This window comes from Pseudophryne corroboree, chromosome 4, assembly GCF_028390025.1.
Source record: "Pseudophryne corroboree isolate aPseCor3 chromosome 4, aPseCor3.hap2, whole genome shotgun sequence".
NCBI classification, from domain to species: domain Eukaryota; kingdom Metazoa; phylum Chordata; class Amphibia; order Anura; family Myobatrachidae; genus Pseudophryne; species Pseudophryne corroboree.
In genome coordinates this window covers 877,683,074-877,702,649 of record NC_086447.1, presented here as the reverse complement: position 1 = coordinate 877,702,649, position 19,576 = coordinate 877,683,074, and the positions used below count along the sequence as shown (strand labels likewise).

General features: G+C 43.2%; 1 protein-coding gene across 2 annotated transcripts in view; it reads left to right on the top strand.

The window, feature by feature from the left end:
* Positions 1 to 19,576, top strand: part of GLP1R (glucagon like peptide 1 receptor) — a 615,585-nt gene that overhangs the window by 549,997 nt on the left and 46,012 nt on the right. The window lies entirely within an intron of this gene.

The following is a 19,576-nucleotide window of genomic DNA, read 5'->3' as shown; positions in this document are numbered from 1 at the left end:
GAGCAAGCAAGCCACACACCCTGAGCCACCAGGCCACACCCACAGGAACAATCAAGCCACATGCCTGAATCAACAAGTCAGACCCCCTGAGCCACCAAGTCACACCCTCTGAGCAAGCACGTCACACCCCCTGAGCCACCAAGTCACACCCTCTGAGCAAGCAAGTCACACACCCTGAGCCACCAGGCCACACCCCAAGGAACAATCAAGCCACATGTCTGATTCAACAAGTCACACCTTCTGAGCCACCAAATCACACCCTCTGAACAAACAAGTCACACACCCTTAGCCACCAGGCCACACCCACAGAAGCAAACAAGCCACATGCCTGAGCCAGTAAGTGACACTCTTAAGGGCCCCATACACTAGGACGATAATGCCCGATTTCATCTGATTTCGGGCATTCGGGCCGATATAGCAGAGGAAATCGGGCATTTTGGAGGTGTTTCCGATCCGATCCAATGCGCATTCCCGTGAGCATCGGATCCTCCAGATTGACCGTGCTGCACTAGCGATCATGTCCGACCCCGCAGGCATGGCTGGGATCGCACAAGATACGTTGTATGCAAAAGGACCGCATACGATGTATCTTGTGCAATCCTGCCGCCCGGGAGGCTGCCGGGGTGATCGCCTGTGACATGAGGGTCGGACATGTCGCATAAGTGTATGGGGCTCTTTAAGCCACTAGATCTGTTGCTGTACACCCAGCCGTACCCTCATTTGAAACAGGCCATGTTCTCAAATGACTAAGCCACACCCCTTTTTCTGATTGCAATTCTCAACCGTCCTATGGAAATTGGCAGGTATAGTGTACCGTAATGAGGAAAGCTGAGAATGCAATAAGCACAGAACACTAACCTGTTCTCCTGAATAGTCCTGGAGACTCCCGGAATATTGGGAGACTCCCTACACTCCTCAGAAACTAGGCAAAAATATCCCGAATTTGTGTACATGGACGAAACGATCAGCTGCGAATGTGCAAGCCTTTCGTCGGAACCTGGATGACACGACAGAGCTTCACTGAATACGTCCATCATGGAGCAAAGTGCAGGACACTGTAGTTTGCTTGCAAGGGCGTAGCTACCATAGGTGCAGGGAGTGCAGCTGCTATGGGGCTCAGAGCTGAGTGGGGCCCACCTTCCCTGTCACAGTTACATGTGTTATATACAGGGTGTAGCTACCATAGGTGCAGGGAGTGCAGCTGCTATGGGGCCCAGAGCTTAGAGGGGCCCAACTTCTCTGTCAAAGATACATGTGTTATATATATTTTTCTCCATTGGGGATGCATAGAGGCACTTACAAACATTTGCCTTGGTGTCTAAAATATATCTAGTTATGCCCCTGGACCTGCTCATTGTAATGTGGTATAAAATGAACATGAGGGTACTATCCTGTAACATAATATGAACTAGGGGCAATGTAAAGTGGCATACTATGGACTATGGGCACTGTAATGTGGCATACTATGAACTAGGGGCACTGTAATGTGGCATACTATGAACTAGGGGCACTGTAATGTGGCATACTATGAACTAGGGGCACTGTAATGTGGCATACTATGAACTAGGGGCAATGTAATGTGGCATACTATAAACTAGGGGCACTGTAATGTGGCATACTATGAACTAGGGGCACTGTAATGTGGCATACTATGAACTAGGGGCACTGTAATGTGGCATACTATGAATTAGGGGCAATGTAATGTGGCATACTATGAACTAGGGGCACTGTAATGTGGTATACTATGAACTAGGGGCACTGTAATGTGGCATACTATGAACTAGGGGCACTGTAATGTGGCATACTATGAACTAGGGGCACTGTAATGTGGCATACTATGAACTAGGGGCAATGTAATGTGGCATACTATAAACTAGGGGCACTGTAATGTGGCATACTATGAACTAGGGGCACTGTAATGTGGCATACTATGAACTAGGGGCACTGTAATGTGGCATACTATGAATTAGGGGCAATGTAATGTGGCATACTATGAACTAGGGGCACTGTAATGTGGTATACTATGAACTAGGGGCACTAATGTGGCATACTATGAACTAGGGGCACTGTAATGTGGCATACTATGAACTAGAAGCAATGTAATATGGCATACTATGAACTAGGGGCACTGTAATGTGGCATACTATGAACTAGGGGCACTGTATTGTGGCACACTATGAACTAGGGGCACTGTAATGTGGCATACAGTAATATGAACTAGGGGCACTGTATGTCATAATATAAAATGAACATGAGGGTACTATCCTGTTACATAATATGAACTAGGGGCAATGTAAAGTGGCATACTATGGACTAGGGGCACTGTAATGTGGCATACTATGAACTGGGGGCACTGTAATGTGGCATACTATGAATTAGGGGCAAAGTAATGTGGCATACTATAAACTAGGGGCACTGTAATGTGGCATACTATGAACTAGGGGCACTGTAATGTGGCATACTATGAATTAGGGGCAATGTAATGTGGCATACTATGAACTAGGGGCACTGTATGTCATAATATAAAATGAACATGAGGGTACTATCCTGTTACATAATATGAACTAGGGGCAATGTAAAGTGGCATACTATGGACTATGGGCACTGTAATGTGGCATACTATGGACTAGGGGCACTGTAATGTGGCATACTATGAACTGGGGGCACTGTAATGTGGCATACTATGAATTAGGGGCAATGTAATGTGGCATACTATGAACTAGGGGCACTGTAATGTGGCATACTATGAACTAGGGACAATGTAATGTGGCATACTATGAACTAGGGGCACTGTAATGTGGTATACTATGAACTAGGGGCACTAATGTGGCATACTATGAACTAGGGGCACTGTAATGTGGCATACTATGAACTAGGGGCAATGTAATATGGCATACTATGAACTAGGGGCACTGTAATGTGGCATACTATAAACTAGGGGCACTGTAATGTGGCATACTATGAACTAGGGGCACTGTAATGTGGCATACTATGAACTAGGGGCACTGTAATGTGGCATACTATGAATTAGGGGCAATGTAATGTGGCATACTATGAACTAGGGGCACTGTAATGTGGTATACTATGAACTAGGGGCACTAATGTGGCATACTATGAACTAGGGGCACTGTAATGTGGCATACTATGAACTAGAGGCAATGTAATATGGCATACTATGAACTAGGGGCACTGTAATGTGGCATACTATGAACTAGGGGCACTGTATTGTGGCACACTATGAACTAGGGGCACTGTAATGTGGCATACAGTAATATGAACTAGGGGCACTGTATGTCATAATATAAAATGAACATGAGGGTACTATCCTGTTACATAATATGAACTAGGGGCAATGTAAAGTGGCATACTATATACTAGGGGCACTGTAATGTGGCATACTATGAACTGGGGGCACTGTAATGTGGCATACTATGAATTAGGGGCAAAGTAATGTGGCATACTATAAACTAGGGGCACTGTAATGTGGCATACTATGAACTAGGGGCACTGTAATGTGGCATACTATGAATTAGGGGCAATGTAATGTGGCATACTATGAACTAGGGGCACTGTATGTCATAATATAAAATGAACATGAGGGTACTATCCTGTTACATAATATGAACTAGGGGCAATGTAAAGTGGCATACTATGGACTATGGGCACTGTAATGTGGCATACTATGGACTAGGGGCACTGTAATGTGGCATACTATGAACTGGGGGCACTGTAATGTGGCATACTATGAATTAGGGGCAATGTAATGTGGCATACTATGAACTAGGGGCACTGTAATGTGGCATACTATGAACTAGGGGCAATGTAATGTGGCATACTATGAACTAGGGGCACTGTAATGTGGTATACTATGAACTAGGGGCACTAATGTGGCATACTATGAACTAGGGGCACTGTAATGTGGCATACTATGAACTAGGGGCAATGTAATATGGCATACTATGAACTAGGGGCACTGTAATGTGGCATACTATGAACTAGGGGCACTGTATTGTGCCACACTATATGAACTAGGGGCACTGTAATGTGGCATACTATGAACTAGGGGCACTGTAATGTGGCATACTATGAACTAGGGGCAATGTAATGTGGCATACTATGAACTAGGGGCACTGTAATGTGGTATACTATGAACTAGGGGCACTAATGTGGCATACTATGAACTAGGGGCACTGTAATGTGGCATACTATGAACTAGGGGCAATGTAATATGGCATACTATGAACTAGGGGCACTGTAATGTGGCATACTATGAACTAGGGGCACTGTATTGTGGCACACTATGAACTAGGGGCACTGTAATGTGGCATACAGTACTATGAACTAGGGGCACTGTATGTCATAATATACATTGGGCGTACTGTGTTGTATAATGTGTACTGGCAGCCATAAAATGTGACATAATGTGAACTAGGGCACTACTATGGGTCATAAAATAAACTAGGGCATTACTATAGGGCATAAAATGAACTTCTGCAGAGAGGTGACTCTCTAGAATCATTGGGACAGGGCCCCTTCAAAATGTTGCTATGGGGCCCACAAAGTACTAGCTACGCCCGTTTGCTTGTGTGGTGAACCCCCTGGCTATTGTTTTAGCTGAACCTATTCCTGCTTGATTATTTTAAACACACGCAAATACTGTATATCTATATAATTAAATGCGAGAGCCCTCACTCACTCACTCACTCACTCACTCACTCACTCACTCACTGACTCATCACTAATTCTCTTACTTTCCAATATGTTAGGAAGATGAAATGTAACATAGGTATTCTGCAGGTGGGAAATAGGAAAACAACATAATTAGAATTTTAATAAACCTCCCCTTAGGGTTGACATAATGATGTCGTTACCGATGTGTGGCTTGCATTGAGTGAACGATAACACCCAAACGGACAATCGGATCAAATTTTGGATTGCACCTCCAGTGTGTAGAATTTAATAAACTACAAAAATGTTCCTGTCACTTTTGACCATATCGGCTACGGGTGCTCCTCGGATAACGCCAAGAACCATTGATTAATATTTACTTACATTTAGACGTGTCAAATTTACAGCTCTATAGATTTAACACATTTTTAACACTCATTTATATTTACAACCGTGAATATCAGAAACTCCCATGGGAAGAATAGGTAGAACAGCTAGTCATAAATAAAGGTACTATTGTATCGTACCACTTGTTTTCCTACATGATTATCAATTTCTATCCTCAGACAGCATATAATGCATCTTCAGACTCCACATAATTAGCTAGAACTTGAAGTAGAGAACCCTGGCCCGATACATTTCCCACCTCCGTCCTGTCAAAGATGACTGCTTTGTGATTGCAAACGCACGTTATGTAGTTTCCCAATGCGATCAGTGCCTGCTGAGAACCATACCTCTACAGTAGCTGATATTGTGCTGTAATTATCTCACTAATGCGGCCATTTGCATTCAGGAAAATCCGACTCCAATCACTGTCCCAGCAATCAATCCTGAGTGGGCTCAGTCTTCTGCTGATTAGGCAGTGTACAGTAAAGACTCCGCCAGGAACTAACTGCAGGAACTGGGTTATAAGATATAATCCTCGTTAGTGGAAGTTGGGCTGTTGGTCTAAAGCCAATCAAATAAAATTAACTTTTTCAGTTAAAGTAATACAAATCTCCTATCCCATTAGCAGTAGGCAATTCCAATTATAAGCCATGCAGTGTAAGCCAAGCAGTCACATGAGGAAAATAAATATTTCATTGGTGGATTGTGCTGACTCAGCACGTAGATGGCACAGAATAGAACATTGGCAGTAATTGCTTGCTACAGTACCTGACAACTTTCTCCTGTGCTTCCTGCTTATTTTCGTTGTGAATGAGCAATATAAACTCTTGTTGACCAATGATTACATTTCAATGTTTCATTTTAAAACATATGTATATAACTTGCTCAAAATTCTGCGGTGCATTATGCAACTTGTAGATCCACAACAGCTAGTGAGCCACAGGTTGCCTACTGTAATAGATGGGTATGAAAACATTGCTATGTGTTCCTGACATTTCATATTATTATTCAATTTACTACCTTTGTAAGCATCAGTTAACATTAGATCATTCAATTTCTTTTTATTCACACAAAATATTTGTATCATCAGTCAGAGCTGTGTATAATATATGACTAGAAATCACTAGAGATGAGCGCCTGAAATTTTTCGGGTTTTGTGTTTTGGTTTTGGGTTCGGTTCCGCGGCCGTGTTTTGGGTTCGACCGCGTTTTGGCAAAACCTCACCGAATTTTTTTTGTCGGATTCGGGTGTGTTTTGGATTCGGGTGTTTTTTTCAAAAAACACTAAAAAACAGCTTAAATCATAGAATTTGGGGGTCATTTTGATCCCAAAGTATTATTAACCTCAAAAACCATAATTTACACTCATTTTCAGTCTATTCTGAATACCTCACACCTCACAATATTATTTTTAGTCCTAAAATTTGCACCGAGGTCGCTGTGTGAGTAAGATAAGCGACCCTAGTGGCCGACACAAACACCGGGCCCATCTAGGAGTGGCACTGCAGTGTCACGCAGGATGTCCCTTCCAAAAAACCCTCCCCAAACAGCACATGACGCAAAGAAAAAAAGAGGCGCAATGAGGTAGCTGTGTGAGTAAGATTAGCGACCCTAGTGGCCGACACAAACACCGGGCCCATCTAGGAGTGGCACTGCAGTGTCACGCAGGATGTCCCTTCCAAAAAACCCTCCCCAAACAGCACATGACGCAAAGAAAAAAAGAGGCGCAATGAGGTAGCTGTGTGAGTAAGATTAGCGACCCTAGTGGCCGACACAAACACCGGGCCCATCTAGGAGTGGCACTGCAGTGTCACGCAGGATGTCCCTTCCAAAAAACCCTCCCCAAACAGCACATGACGCAAAGAAAAAAAGAGGCGCAATGAGGTAGCTGTGTGAGTAAGATTAGCGACCCTAGTGGCCGACACAAACACCGGGCCCATCTAGGAGTGGCACTGCAGTGTCACGCAGGATGTCCCTTCCAAAAAACCCTCCCCAAACAGCACATGACGCAAAGAAAAAAAGAGGCGCAATGAGGTAGCTGACTGTGTGAGTAAGATTAGCGACCCTAGTGGCCGACACAAACACCGGGCCCATCTAGGAGTGGCACTGCAGTGTCACGCAGGATGTCCCTTCCAAAAAACCCTCCCCAATCAGCACATGATGCAAAGAAAAAGAAAAGTAAAAAGAGGTGCAAGATGGAATTGTCCTTGGGCCCTCCCACCCACCCTTATGTTGTATAAACAAAACAGGACATGCACACTTTAACCAACCCATCATTTCAGTGACAGGGTCTGCCACACGACTGTGACTGATATGACGGGTTGGTTTGGACCCCCCCCAAAAAAGAAGCAATTAATCTCTCCTTGCACAAACTGGCTCTACAGAGGCAAGATGTCCACCTCATCTTCACCCTCCGATATATCACCGTGTACATCCCCCTCCTCACAGATTATCAATTCGTCCCCACTGGAATCCACCATCTCAGCTCCCTGTGTACTTTGTGGAGGCAATTGCTGCTGGTCAATGTCTCCGCGGAGGAATTGATTATAATTCATTTTAATGAACATCATCTTCTCCACATTTTCTGGATGTAACCTCGTACGCCGATTGCTGACAAGGTGAGCGGCGGCACTAAACACTCTTTCGGAGTACACACTTGTGGGAGGGCAACTTAGGTAGAATAAAGCCAGTTTGTGCAAGGGCCTCCAAATTGCCTCTTTTTCCTGCCAGTATAAGTACGGACTGTGTGACGTGCCTACTTGGATGCGGTCACTCATATAATCCTCCACCATTCTATCAATGTTGAGAGAATCATATGCAGTGACAGTAGACGACATGTCCGTAATCGTTGTCAGGTCCTTCAGTCCGGACCAGATGTCAGCATCAGCAGTCGCTCCAGACTGCCCTGCATCACCGCCAGCGGGTGGGCTCGGAATTCTGAGCCTTTTCCTCGCACCCCCAGTTGCGGGAGAATGTGAAGGAGGAGATGTTGACAGGTCGCGTTCCGCTTGACTTGACAATTTTGTCACCAGCAGGTCTTTCAACCCCAGCAGACCTGTGTCTGCCGGAAAGAGAGATCCAAGGTAGGCTTTAAATCTAGGATCGAGCACGGTGGCCAAAATGTAGTGCTCTGATTTCAACAGATTGACCACCCGTGAATCCTTGTTAAGCGAATTAAGGGCTGCATCCACAAGTCCCACATGCCTAGCGGAATCGCTCCCTTTTAGCTCCTTCTTCAATGCCTCCAGCTTCTTCTGCAAAAGCCTGATGAGGGGAATGACCTGACTCAGGCTGGCAGTGTCTGAACTGACTTCACGTGTGGCAAGTTCAAAGGGCATCAGAACCTTGCACAACGTTGAAATCATTCTCCACTGCACTTGAGACAGGTGCATTCCACCTACTATATCGTGCTCAATTGTATAGGCTTGAATGGCCTTTTGCTGCTCCTCCAACCTCTGAAGCATATAGAGGGTTGAATTCCACCTCGTTACCACTTCTTGCTTCAGATGATGGCAGGGCAGGTTCAGTAGTTTTTGGTGGTGCTCCAGTCTTCTGTACGTGGTGCCTGTACGCCGAAAGTGTCCCGCAATTTTTCTGGCCACCGACAGCATCTCTTGCACGCCCCTGTCGTTTTTTAAAAAATTCTGCACCACCAAATTCAAGGTATGTGCAAAACATGGGACGTGCTGGAATTTGCCCATATTTAATGCACACACAATATTGCTGGCGTTGTCCGATGCCACAAATCCACAGGAGAGTCCAATTGGGGTAAGCCATTCCGCGATGATCTTCCTCAGTTGCCGTAAGAGGTTTTCAGCTGTGTGCGTATTCTGGAAAGCGGTGATACAAAGCGTAGCCTGCCTAGGAAAGAGTTGGCGTTTGCGAGATGCTGCTACTGGTGCCGCCGCTGCTGTTCTTGCGGCGGGAGTCCATACATCTACCCAGTGGGCTGTCACAGTCATATAGTCCTGACCCTGCCCTGCTCCACTTGTCCACATGTCCGTGGTTAAGTGGACATTGGGTACAACTGCATTTTTTAGGACACTGGTGAGTCTTTTTCTGACGTCCGTGTACATTCTCGGTATCGCCTGCCTAGAGAAGTGGAACCTAGATGGTATTTGGTAACGGGGGCACACTGCCTCAATAAATTGTCTAGTTCCCTGTGAACTAACGGCGGATACCGGACGCACGTCTAACACCAACATAGTTGTCAAGGACTCAGTTATCCGCTTTGCAGTAGGATGACTGCTGTGATATTTCATCTTCCTCGCAAAGGACTGTTGAACAGTCAATTGCTTACTGGAAGTAGTACAAGTGGGCTTACGACTTCCCCTCTGGGATGACCATCGACTCCCAGCGGCAACAACAGCAGCGCCAGCAGCAGTAGGCGTTACACGCAAGGATGCATCGGAGGAATCCCAGGCAGGAGAGGACTCGTCAGAATTGCCAGTGACATGGCCTGCAGGACTATTGGCATTCCTGGGGAAGGAGGAAATTGACACTGAGGGAGTTGGTGGGGTGGTTTGCGTGAGCTTGGTTACAAGAGGAAGGGATTTACTGGTCAGTGGACTGCTTCCGCTGTCACCCAAAGTTTTTGAACTTGTCACTGACTTATTATGAATGCGCTGCAGGTGACGTATAAGGGAGGATGTTCCGAGGTGGTTAACGTCCTTACCCCTACTTATTACAGCTTGACAAAGGGAACACACGGCTTGACACCTGTTGTCCGCATTTCTGGTGAAATACCTCCACACCGAAGAGCTGATTTTTTTGGTATTTTCACCTGGCATGTCAACGGCCATATTCCTCCCACGGACAACAGGTGTCTCCCCGGGTGCCTGACTTAAACAAACCACCTCACCATCAGAATCCTCCTGGTCAATTTCCTCCCCAGCGCCAGCAACACCCATATCCTCCTCATCCTGGTGTACTTCAACACTGACATCTTCAATCTGACTATCAGGAACTGGACTGCGGGTGCTCCTTCCAGCACTTGCAGGGGGCGTGCAAATGGTGGAAGGCGCATGCTCTTCACGTCCAGTGTTGGGAAGGTCAGGCATCGCAACCGACACAATTGGACTCTCCTTGTGGATTTGGGATTTCAAAGAACGCACAGTTCTTTGCGGTACTTTTGCCAGCTTGAGTCTTTTCAGTTTTCTAGCGAGAGGCTGAGTGCTTCCATCCTCATGTGAAGCTGAACCACTAGCCATGAACATAGGCCAGGGCCTCAGCCGTTCCTTGCCACTCCGTGTGGTAAATGGCATATTGGCAAGTTTACGCTTCTCCTCCGACAATTTTATTTTAGGTTTTGGAGTCCTTTTTTTACTGATATTTGGTGTTTTGGTTTTGACATGCTCTGTACTATGCCATTGGGCATCGGCCTTGGCAGACGACGTTGCTGGCATTTCATCGTCTCGGCCATGACTAGTGGCAGCAGCTTCAGCACGAGGTGGAAGTGGATCTTGATCTTTCCCTAATTTTGGAACCTCAACATTTTTGTTCTCCATATTTTAATAGGCACAACTAAAAGGCACCTCAGGTAAACAATGGAGATGGATGGATTGGATACTAGTATACAATTATGGACGGGCTGCCGAGTGCCGACACAGAGGTAGCCACAGCCGTGAACTACCGCACTGTACTGTGTCTGCTGCTAATATATAGACTGGTTGATAAAGAGATAGTATACTCGTAACTAGTATGTATGTATAAAGAAAGAAAAAAAAACCACGGTTAGGTGGTATATACAATTATGGACGGGCTGCCGAGTGCCGACACAGAGGTAGCCACAGCCGTGAACTACCGCACTGTACTGTGTCTGCTGCTAATATATAGACTGGTTGATAAAGAGATAGTATACTCGTAACTAGTATGTATGTATAAAGAAAGAAAAAAAAACCACGGTTAGGTGGTATATACAATTATGGACGGGCTGCCGAGTGCCGACACAGAGGTAGCCACAGCCGTGAACTACCGCACTGTACTGTGTCTGCTGCTAATATATAGACTGGTTGATAAAGAGATAGTATACTCGTAACTAGTATGTATGTATAAAGAAAGAAAAAAAAACCACGGTTAGGTGGTATATACAATTATGGACGGGCTGCCGAGTGCCGACACAGAGGTAGCCACAGCCGTGAACTACCGCACTGTACTGTGTCTGCTGCTAATATATAGACTGGTTGATAAAGAGATAGTATACTCGTAACTAGTATGTATGTATAAAGAAAGAAAAAAAAACCACGGTTAGGTGGTATATACAATTATGGACGGGCTGCCGAGTGCCGACACAGAGGTAGCCACAGCCGTGAACTACCGCACTGTACTGTGTCTGCTGCTAATATATAGACTGGTTGATAAAGAGATTGTATACTCGTAACTAGTATGTATGTATAAAGAAAGAAAAAAAAACCACGGTTAGGTGGTATATACAATTATGGACGGGCTGCCGAGTGCCGACACAGAGGTAGCCACAGCCGTGAACTACCGCACTGTACTGTGTCTGCTGCTAATATATAGACTGGTTGATAAAGAGATAGTATACTCGTAACTAGTATGTATGTATAAAGAAAGAAAAAAAAACCACGGTTAGGTGGTATATACAATTATGGACGGGCTGCCGAGTGCCGACACAGAGGTAGCCACAGCCGTGAACTACCGCACTGTACTGTGTCTGCTGCTAATATATAGACTGGTTGATAAAGAGATAGTATACTCGTAACTAGTATGTATGTATAAAGAAAGAAAAAAAAACCACGGTTAGGTGGTATATACAATTATGGACGGGCTGCCGAGTGCCGACACAGAGGTAGCCACAGCCGTGAACTACCGCACTGTACTGTGTCTGCTGCTAATATATAGACTGGTTGATAAAGAGATAGTATACTCGTAACTAGTATGTATGTATAAAGAAAGAAAAAAAAACCACGGTTAGGTGGTATATACAATTATGGACGGGCTGCCGAGTGCCGACACAGAGGTAGCCACAGCCGTGAACTACCGCACTGTACTGTGTCTGCTGCTAATATATAGACTGGTTGATAAAGAGATAGTATACTCGTAACTAGTATGTATGTATAAAGAAAGAAAAAAAAACCACGGTTAGGTGGTATATACAATTATGGACGGGCTGCCGAGTGCCGACACAGAGGTAGCCACAGCCGTGAACTACCGCACTGTACTGTGTCTGCTGCTAATATATAGACTGGTTGATAAAGAGATAGTATACTCGTAACTAGTATGTATGTATAAAGAAAGAAAAAAAAACCACGGTTAGGTGGTATATACAATTATGGACGGGCTGCCGAGTGCCGACACAGAGGTAGCCACAGCCGTGAACTACCGCACTGTACTGTGTCTGCTGCTAATATATAGACTGGTTGATAAAGAGATAGTATACTCGTAACTAGTATGTATGTATAAAGAAAGAAAAAAAAACCACGGTTAGGTGGTATATACAATTATGGACGGGCTGCCGAGTGCCGACACAGAGGTAGCCACAGCCGTGAACTACCGCACTGTACTGTGTCTGCTGCTAATATATAGACTGGTTGATAAAGAGATAGTATACTCGTAACTAGTATGTATGTATAAAGAAAGAAAAAAAAACCACGGTTAGGTGGTATATACAATTATGGACGGGCTGCCGAGTGCCGACACAGAGGTAGCCACAGCCGTGAACTACCGCACTGTACTGTGTCTGCTGCTAATATATAGACTGGTTGATAAAGAGATAGTATACTCGTAACTAGTATGTATGTATAAAGAAAGAAAAAAAAACCACGGTTAGGTGGTATATACAATTATGGACGGGCTGCCGAGTGCCGACACAGAGGTAGCCACAGCCGTGAACTACCGCACTGTACTGTGTCTGCTGCTAATATATAGACTGGTTGATAAAGAGATAGTATACTCGTAACTAGTATGTATGTATAAAGAAAGAAAAAAAAACCACGGTTAGGTGGTATATACAATTATGGACGGGCTGCCGAGTGCCGACACAGAGGTAGCCACAGCCGTGAACTACCGCACTGTACTGTGTCTGCTGCTAATATAGACTGGTTGATAAAGAGATAGTATACTCGTAACTAGTATGTATGTATAAAGAAAGAAAAAAAAACCACGGTTAGGTGGTATATACAATTATGGACGGGCTGCCGAGTGCCGACACAGAGGTAGCCACAGCCGTGAACTACCGCACTGTACTGTGTCTGCTGCTAATATAGACTGGTTGATAAAGAGATAGTATACTACTAATATTATATATACTGGTGGTCAGGTCACTGGTCACTAGTCACACTGGCAGTGGCACTCCTGCAGCAAAAGTGTGCACTGTTTTAATATAATATTATGTACTCCTGGCTCCTGCTATAACCTATAACTGGCACTGCAGTAGTGCTCCCCAGTCTCCCCCACAATTATAAGCTGTGTGAGCTGAGCAGTCAGACAGATATATAATATATATAGATGATGCAGCACACTGGCCTGAGCCTGAGCAGTGCACACAGATATGGTATGTGACTGACTGAGTCACTGTGTGTATCGCTTTTTTCAGGCAGAGAACGGATATATTAAATAAACTGCACTGTGTGTCTGGTGGTCACTCACTATATAATATATTATGTACTCCTGGCTCCTGCTATAACCTATAACTGGCACTGCAGTAGTGCTCCCCAGTCTCCCCCACAATTATAAGCTGTGTGAGCTGAGCAGTCAGACAGATAATCAGATATATATAATATTATATATAGATAATAGATGATGCAGCACACTGGCCTGAGCCTGAGCAGTGCACACAGATATGGTATGTGACTGAGTCACTGTGTGCTGTGTATCGCTTTTTTCAGGCAGAGAACGGATTATAAATAAAACTGGTGGTCACTATCAGCAAAACTCTGCACTGTACTGAGTACTCCTAATGCTCCCCAAAATTAGTAAATCAAGTGTCTCTCTAATCTATTCTAAACGGAGAGGACGCCAGCCACGTCCTCTCCCTATCAATCTCAATGCACGTGTGAAAATGGCGGCGACGCGCGGCTCCTTATATAGAATCCGAGTCTCGCGATAGAATCCGAGCCTCGCGAGAATCCGACAGCGTCATGATGACGTTCGGGCGCGCTCGGGTTAACCGAGCAAGGCGGGAAGATCCGAGTCGCTCGGACCCGTGAAAAAAAACATGAAGTTCGTGCGGGTTCGGATTCAGAGAAACCGAACCCGCTCATCTCTAGAAATCACATAAGAAGCTACAAAAACAAACAAGTATAAAACTTTACAAAGTGTTTTGCATCTAACACATCAATGTCCAATAGTCGTCCTGAGAAGTATTTGGGGATTTGGAAGATAAGTGTGCTAATTCCACATAGAATACTTTTTATTTAGCTAATTAAGTAGATTTTAAGTATGCATTCTACAAATCATTATCTCCTTTTTAAAATCTCTCTGAAGGGCAAGCATACAAGGGCGGCTGCCATATACAGATTCTCAACAGTTCATTGACATCAGAGGGGAAAAATTGAGTGGAATAATGTCACATTGGTGTTATACAGTTAATGAGTAGGGTATTCTAAACCTTGACCAGTCACTTTATAATGTGTTATGTGTTACATTTACACACATATTACATATACACAGTAGCGCCGGGGCCATAGATATCCCCTTTGCATTCAGTGATGGGTAGGGAACTACCATTATAATTACCCCAGAGGCAGCTTACCACCTATACTACAGATACACCAGGAAAGAAGGGCGAGATATATTCCTATTTCTGCCTATATTATTTATCGTTCCCAAGTAACTTGCATCATCTATCTTCACCAGTACAATTGTAAAAATGCATATTCTAAGACAGGAAAGAATGAGAAAATTATAAAACATTTTCTCAATGAATGAACCATCGATGGAAACGGAAATCGATGAAGATAACGTCTGTGAGACATTCCTGAGGTATGAAAAATTGTTAATTACAGAAATAAAACAATGGTGGGAAGCAAAAACTCTCACGGAGTATATCGAAAATAAATGAATCCCTAGAGGACTGAGGATCCTAAAGGAACCCACCTATGAATCAAAGGATGAAAATTTCATTAAAGAATGGTACTCCGTACTTGATGCCTGCTCCACTAAACTGATGGAGTTGATAGTAAAAGATCCACTAAAATCTCTAGAAATTGTGGATTACCGAACACTTGAGACATTAACACAAATACAGTTGAAAAAAGTGGAAGATGAAATTATAAAAACAAAGCAAAGGAAATTTGTCAAGGACACGAACGACTGTAAATCAGATTATAGACAACGGAACAAGGATCCCAAACAGGAAAAGAACATTTCAAATAGGAAAGGGAGTAATGCCCAACAAACACCGAGAGGACCAAAGAGAAAACCACTAATTAGGAAAATACCGGAACAAAGTCGACAACCGAGGGTATACAAAACTTTTTATCAAAGATGCATCCAGAACGAATCTTATTATGATCACTCAAGAAGTACCCCAAGAAACCATAAAATTCAAACGCAAACATGGAGAATTAATTTCCACCGACGACAATATGACTATCAAAGTCCTATTCCTAGAAGATTTAAACAAGGTATTGGAAAAAGGGAAGAAGGTACAGAAAAGGAGATTTTAGTGAAAATGAGCTACCAAGAAGGGAGAAGAGAAGCTGAAATAACAGCACATCAGAGGAAAACAGAACTCTTGGAGAACATCAGACGACAGAATCTCACAATGCAAACAAATAAAAGAGTAAGACCAACCTCAATTGAGTCAGGCGAGGAAGATGTGGAAGATTTTTTAGAGTTGGCAACAAAAATATAGAAGATCCAAGACTCATATCCAGACAAAGATCAACAACAAAAAAATCAAAATCAGAAGAGGGAAAAGAGGAGGAAAGGCAATTAGGAACAAGACCAAAAGGAACAAGGAGATAATTACTCAAGGAATATTTAACCTCAGTAAAGCCAAGTTATCAAACTCACAAAAGAAGGTCCTAAAGAAGGGATTAAAATATGCACCTGGCAATAATATTAACAAATTTGAAAATTACATCAGTTTACCTAAATTCATTCAGAAACTAACCCTAAGAAAATACTTTTTGAATTAACCTCCCCAAGAGGCTAGAATGACGGAAAAAGAGAGCGCTTTTTTAACACACTAAAACTGGGGGGGGGGGGGGGGGGGGGGGGGAAATCCACCTTTTATCCAAGCCACCTGAAAGTACCCTTTGTTGAGACCTTCCAAAGAATGGTAGAGAACGATTTAGAAAAGCTACCCGATAGAAAGAAAAAGAACAGCCTAATTTGTCAAAGGAGGAAAAGAAGGCCGTAAAAGAACTGGGAGGGAATAAAAGTATTATCATAAAAACGGCGTACAAGGGTGGGGGAACATTCATCCTAAACAAGGACGACTACATTAAGGAGACACAGAACATCCTAGGGGGATGATACCACCTATGAGGTACTGGCTATGGACCCCACCAAGAAGTACCAAGAAGAATTGAAAGGTATGCTAGATGAAGCCCTTCATATAGGATTATTAAACAAGAAGGAATATGAGTTCCTATATGTAACAAATCCCACTCTGCCAGTCTTCTACTGGTTGTCAAAACTCCATAAGAATGCAGAAAAACCACCGGGAAGACCAATCATTTCGGGGATTAGTTCACTGACCTCAAATTTATCGACATACATTGATCAGTTCCTCCAGCCAGTTGTGAAAAAGTAGAAGAGTTATTTAAGAGACACCACTGACATTTTAAACATTTTACAAAACTTCAAATGGGAGAAAGACTATAGTTTGGTAACTTGTGACATCACATGTACAGACTATTTTAGAAAATGATAGCAAAATCCCTAGCAGACAGATTAACTTTCTAATAGAGGCCATCGATTTCATACTTCAACATAATATTTTTTGATTCAAAGACACCCATTTTCGACAATAAAGAGGTACCACAATGGGTCCGATATTTATGCTAGGTTACGCAAATCTATTTGTGGCACAATGGAAGAACGAAAGTATATGGTTCAATAATCCTCACCTGAATAAGATAGCTCTTTGGAAGCGCCTTATAGATGACGTGATCTTCATATGGATAGGGGATAAGGTCGAGCTGGATGAATTTATTAAGTACTTGCAATGACCTCAATCTCGTATTCACCTCCTGCATCAGTAATATAAAAGCTACTTACCTGGACCTCGAAATCTTTATTGAAAATGATACACTGGAAACAAGAACCCATGTAAAGAAAGTAGATTGTAATACTTACATAGACCATAAAAGTAACCACCATCCAACCTGGCTAAAGAACATACCAGAGGGTCAATTTAAACAGATCAAAAGGAATTGTTCGAGACCAGAAGACTTCCACAAACAGTCTAAGGACTTGAAGGATAGATTCCTAGAAAAAGGTTATCTTGAATCTACCATTAACCACCAGATGAAGAAAGTTGAAGATATGGAGAGGTCAGCCTTATTGAAACCAAAGGGAAAATTGAAAAAAGGATGAGACAAATCTTTTATTTATCACACAATACAGTAGCCGATACAGGGAAATGGAGAAGATTGTGTCAAAACACTGGAGTATTTTGCAGAAGGATGAAAAACTAGGGAAATCCTACCAGAAAGACCTAAATTTGTCTACAATAGAGCTAAAAATCTAAGAAGTTTGTTGGTTCATAGTGCACTGAGAAGAGAATTAATTCCAGAAACTAAAGACACTTGGCTTTCTAAGAAACCAGGAGAGAAAAATGGATTCTACTATTGCACAAAATGCCCTGGATGTAAACTGGGAAAGATGAGAAGTACAAAAGAGGTGAAGAATTTAAAATCAAACAAGAATGGAAGACTTTATGCAAGAAAGAAGAGAATAACTTGTAACAGCAAGGGGGTCATTTATTTAATAGAATGTCCGTGTCACCTCCAATACATCGGAAGAACCGTAAGAGAGCTGAAGGTAATAATATCGGAACATATTCGGAATATCAGAAAGGGAGTGAAGTATCAATGCACTTCAAGGAGAAACTTGGAATGGATCCATCTGGCCTTACCTTTAAAGGTATTGTCAAGCACTACAACTCCTGGAGAGGAGGTGATGAAATAGTCAGCATTTCAAGAGAGGAGGCGAGGTGGATATATAACCTTGAAACTACTACACCGTACGGATTGAACACAGACTTTGATCTAGGCACCTTCCTGTAAGAACACAAGACAAAATTGCCTACTAGAAACTTCTAGAAAAGGTCCAGATGTATATGTTGCTAAGATGACAGTCGAACTGTAGCATCCTTCAAAAAAATCGACCTGAAGAGGAAGTATAAACACCATCTATATAACTATTATTAGTCTCAAAATACCCTGTTTCTTTACTACACATCACCTACTAATAAATGCTATGGATTTATATCATGAAAATAAGATGGGTTACCATTAATTTCATATGAACAAAAGGCCTAAAGGAAGAGGACTGATCCAGTGTCGGACTGGGACATGAAGGGCCCACCGGGGAAATGTAGTGGTAGGGACCCATTCTTAAGGGCACCATACACTAGAACTATTATGCCCGATTTCAGCCCAATTCGGGCATTCGGGCCGATATATTGGGTGAAATCAGGCATTTTGGCTGTGTATCCGATCCGATCCAATGCGCAGCCCCGTGAGGGTTGAATCGGCTCCCCTAGATTGTTAGTGCTGCACTGGTGATATGTCGGTTCTCGCAGGCATGGCTGGGATCGCATACGATATATCGAATGCAAAATGTACCAAATCGTATGGAAGCGTAAGGAACCACTCCCAGGAGAGTTCAAGGGAAATCACCCCTGACTTCAGCCTCAGACATATCGTTGTAGTGTATGGGGCCCTTTAGAGGCTTGGCTAACATTAGTGTATGGTTGGGTCCCTTGAGTAATAGTATATATAGTAAATACTGCTAGTGCATGCATGATAATATACCAGATTAATAACAGCAATACACTGTAGAAAATACACCATAGTCCTGTGCAGTATAATGTAACATATGCATAATATATAATTCAAGTGTACAATCTGGAGGATTCCAGAGGAGGGGGTGAGGCGGTGGGGCCTATCGGGGGTTTCCCCTGTACCCCTATGGACCAGTCAAACCCTGGACTGATCTGTTATATACAGTGTTTGCTGCATGTAGATGAAAAAAGTTGGTACTAAGACCTTTTTCATGGACAACTGTCTATACACTATACGTGTTACCATTACACAAGTAAGAGGGTGCAATTAGCGCTTGTCTAATACAAAAACATGCAGCCTATAATTATCTATGAATTCCTTTTTTCTTAAACACTTTTAAACATTCTCTTTTAAACACATTTTTTCATACCACTTATAGATATTAAATATAGAATGGACGTGGGTTTAGATTTGTTTTATAATATGTACAATTGAACTGCTGGATATGTGGATAAAACTAGATCACCAGCAACAAATGACTACTATTACTACCTAAATAAAAGAAGACAGTAGGTGGTCTGCAACAATACGAGCGCTGACAAA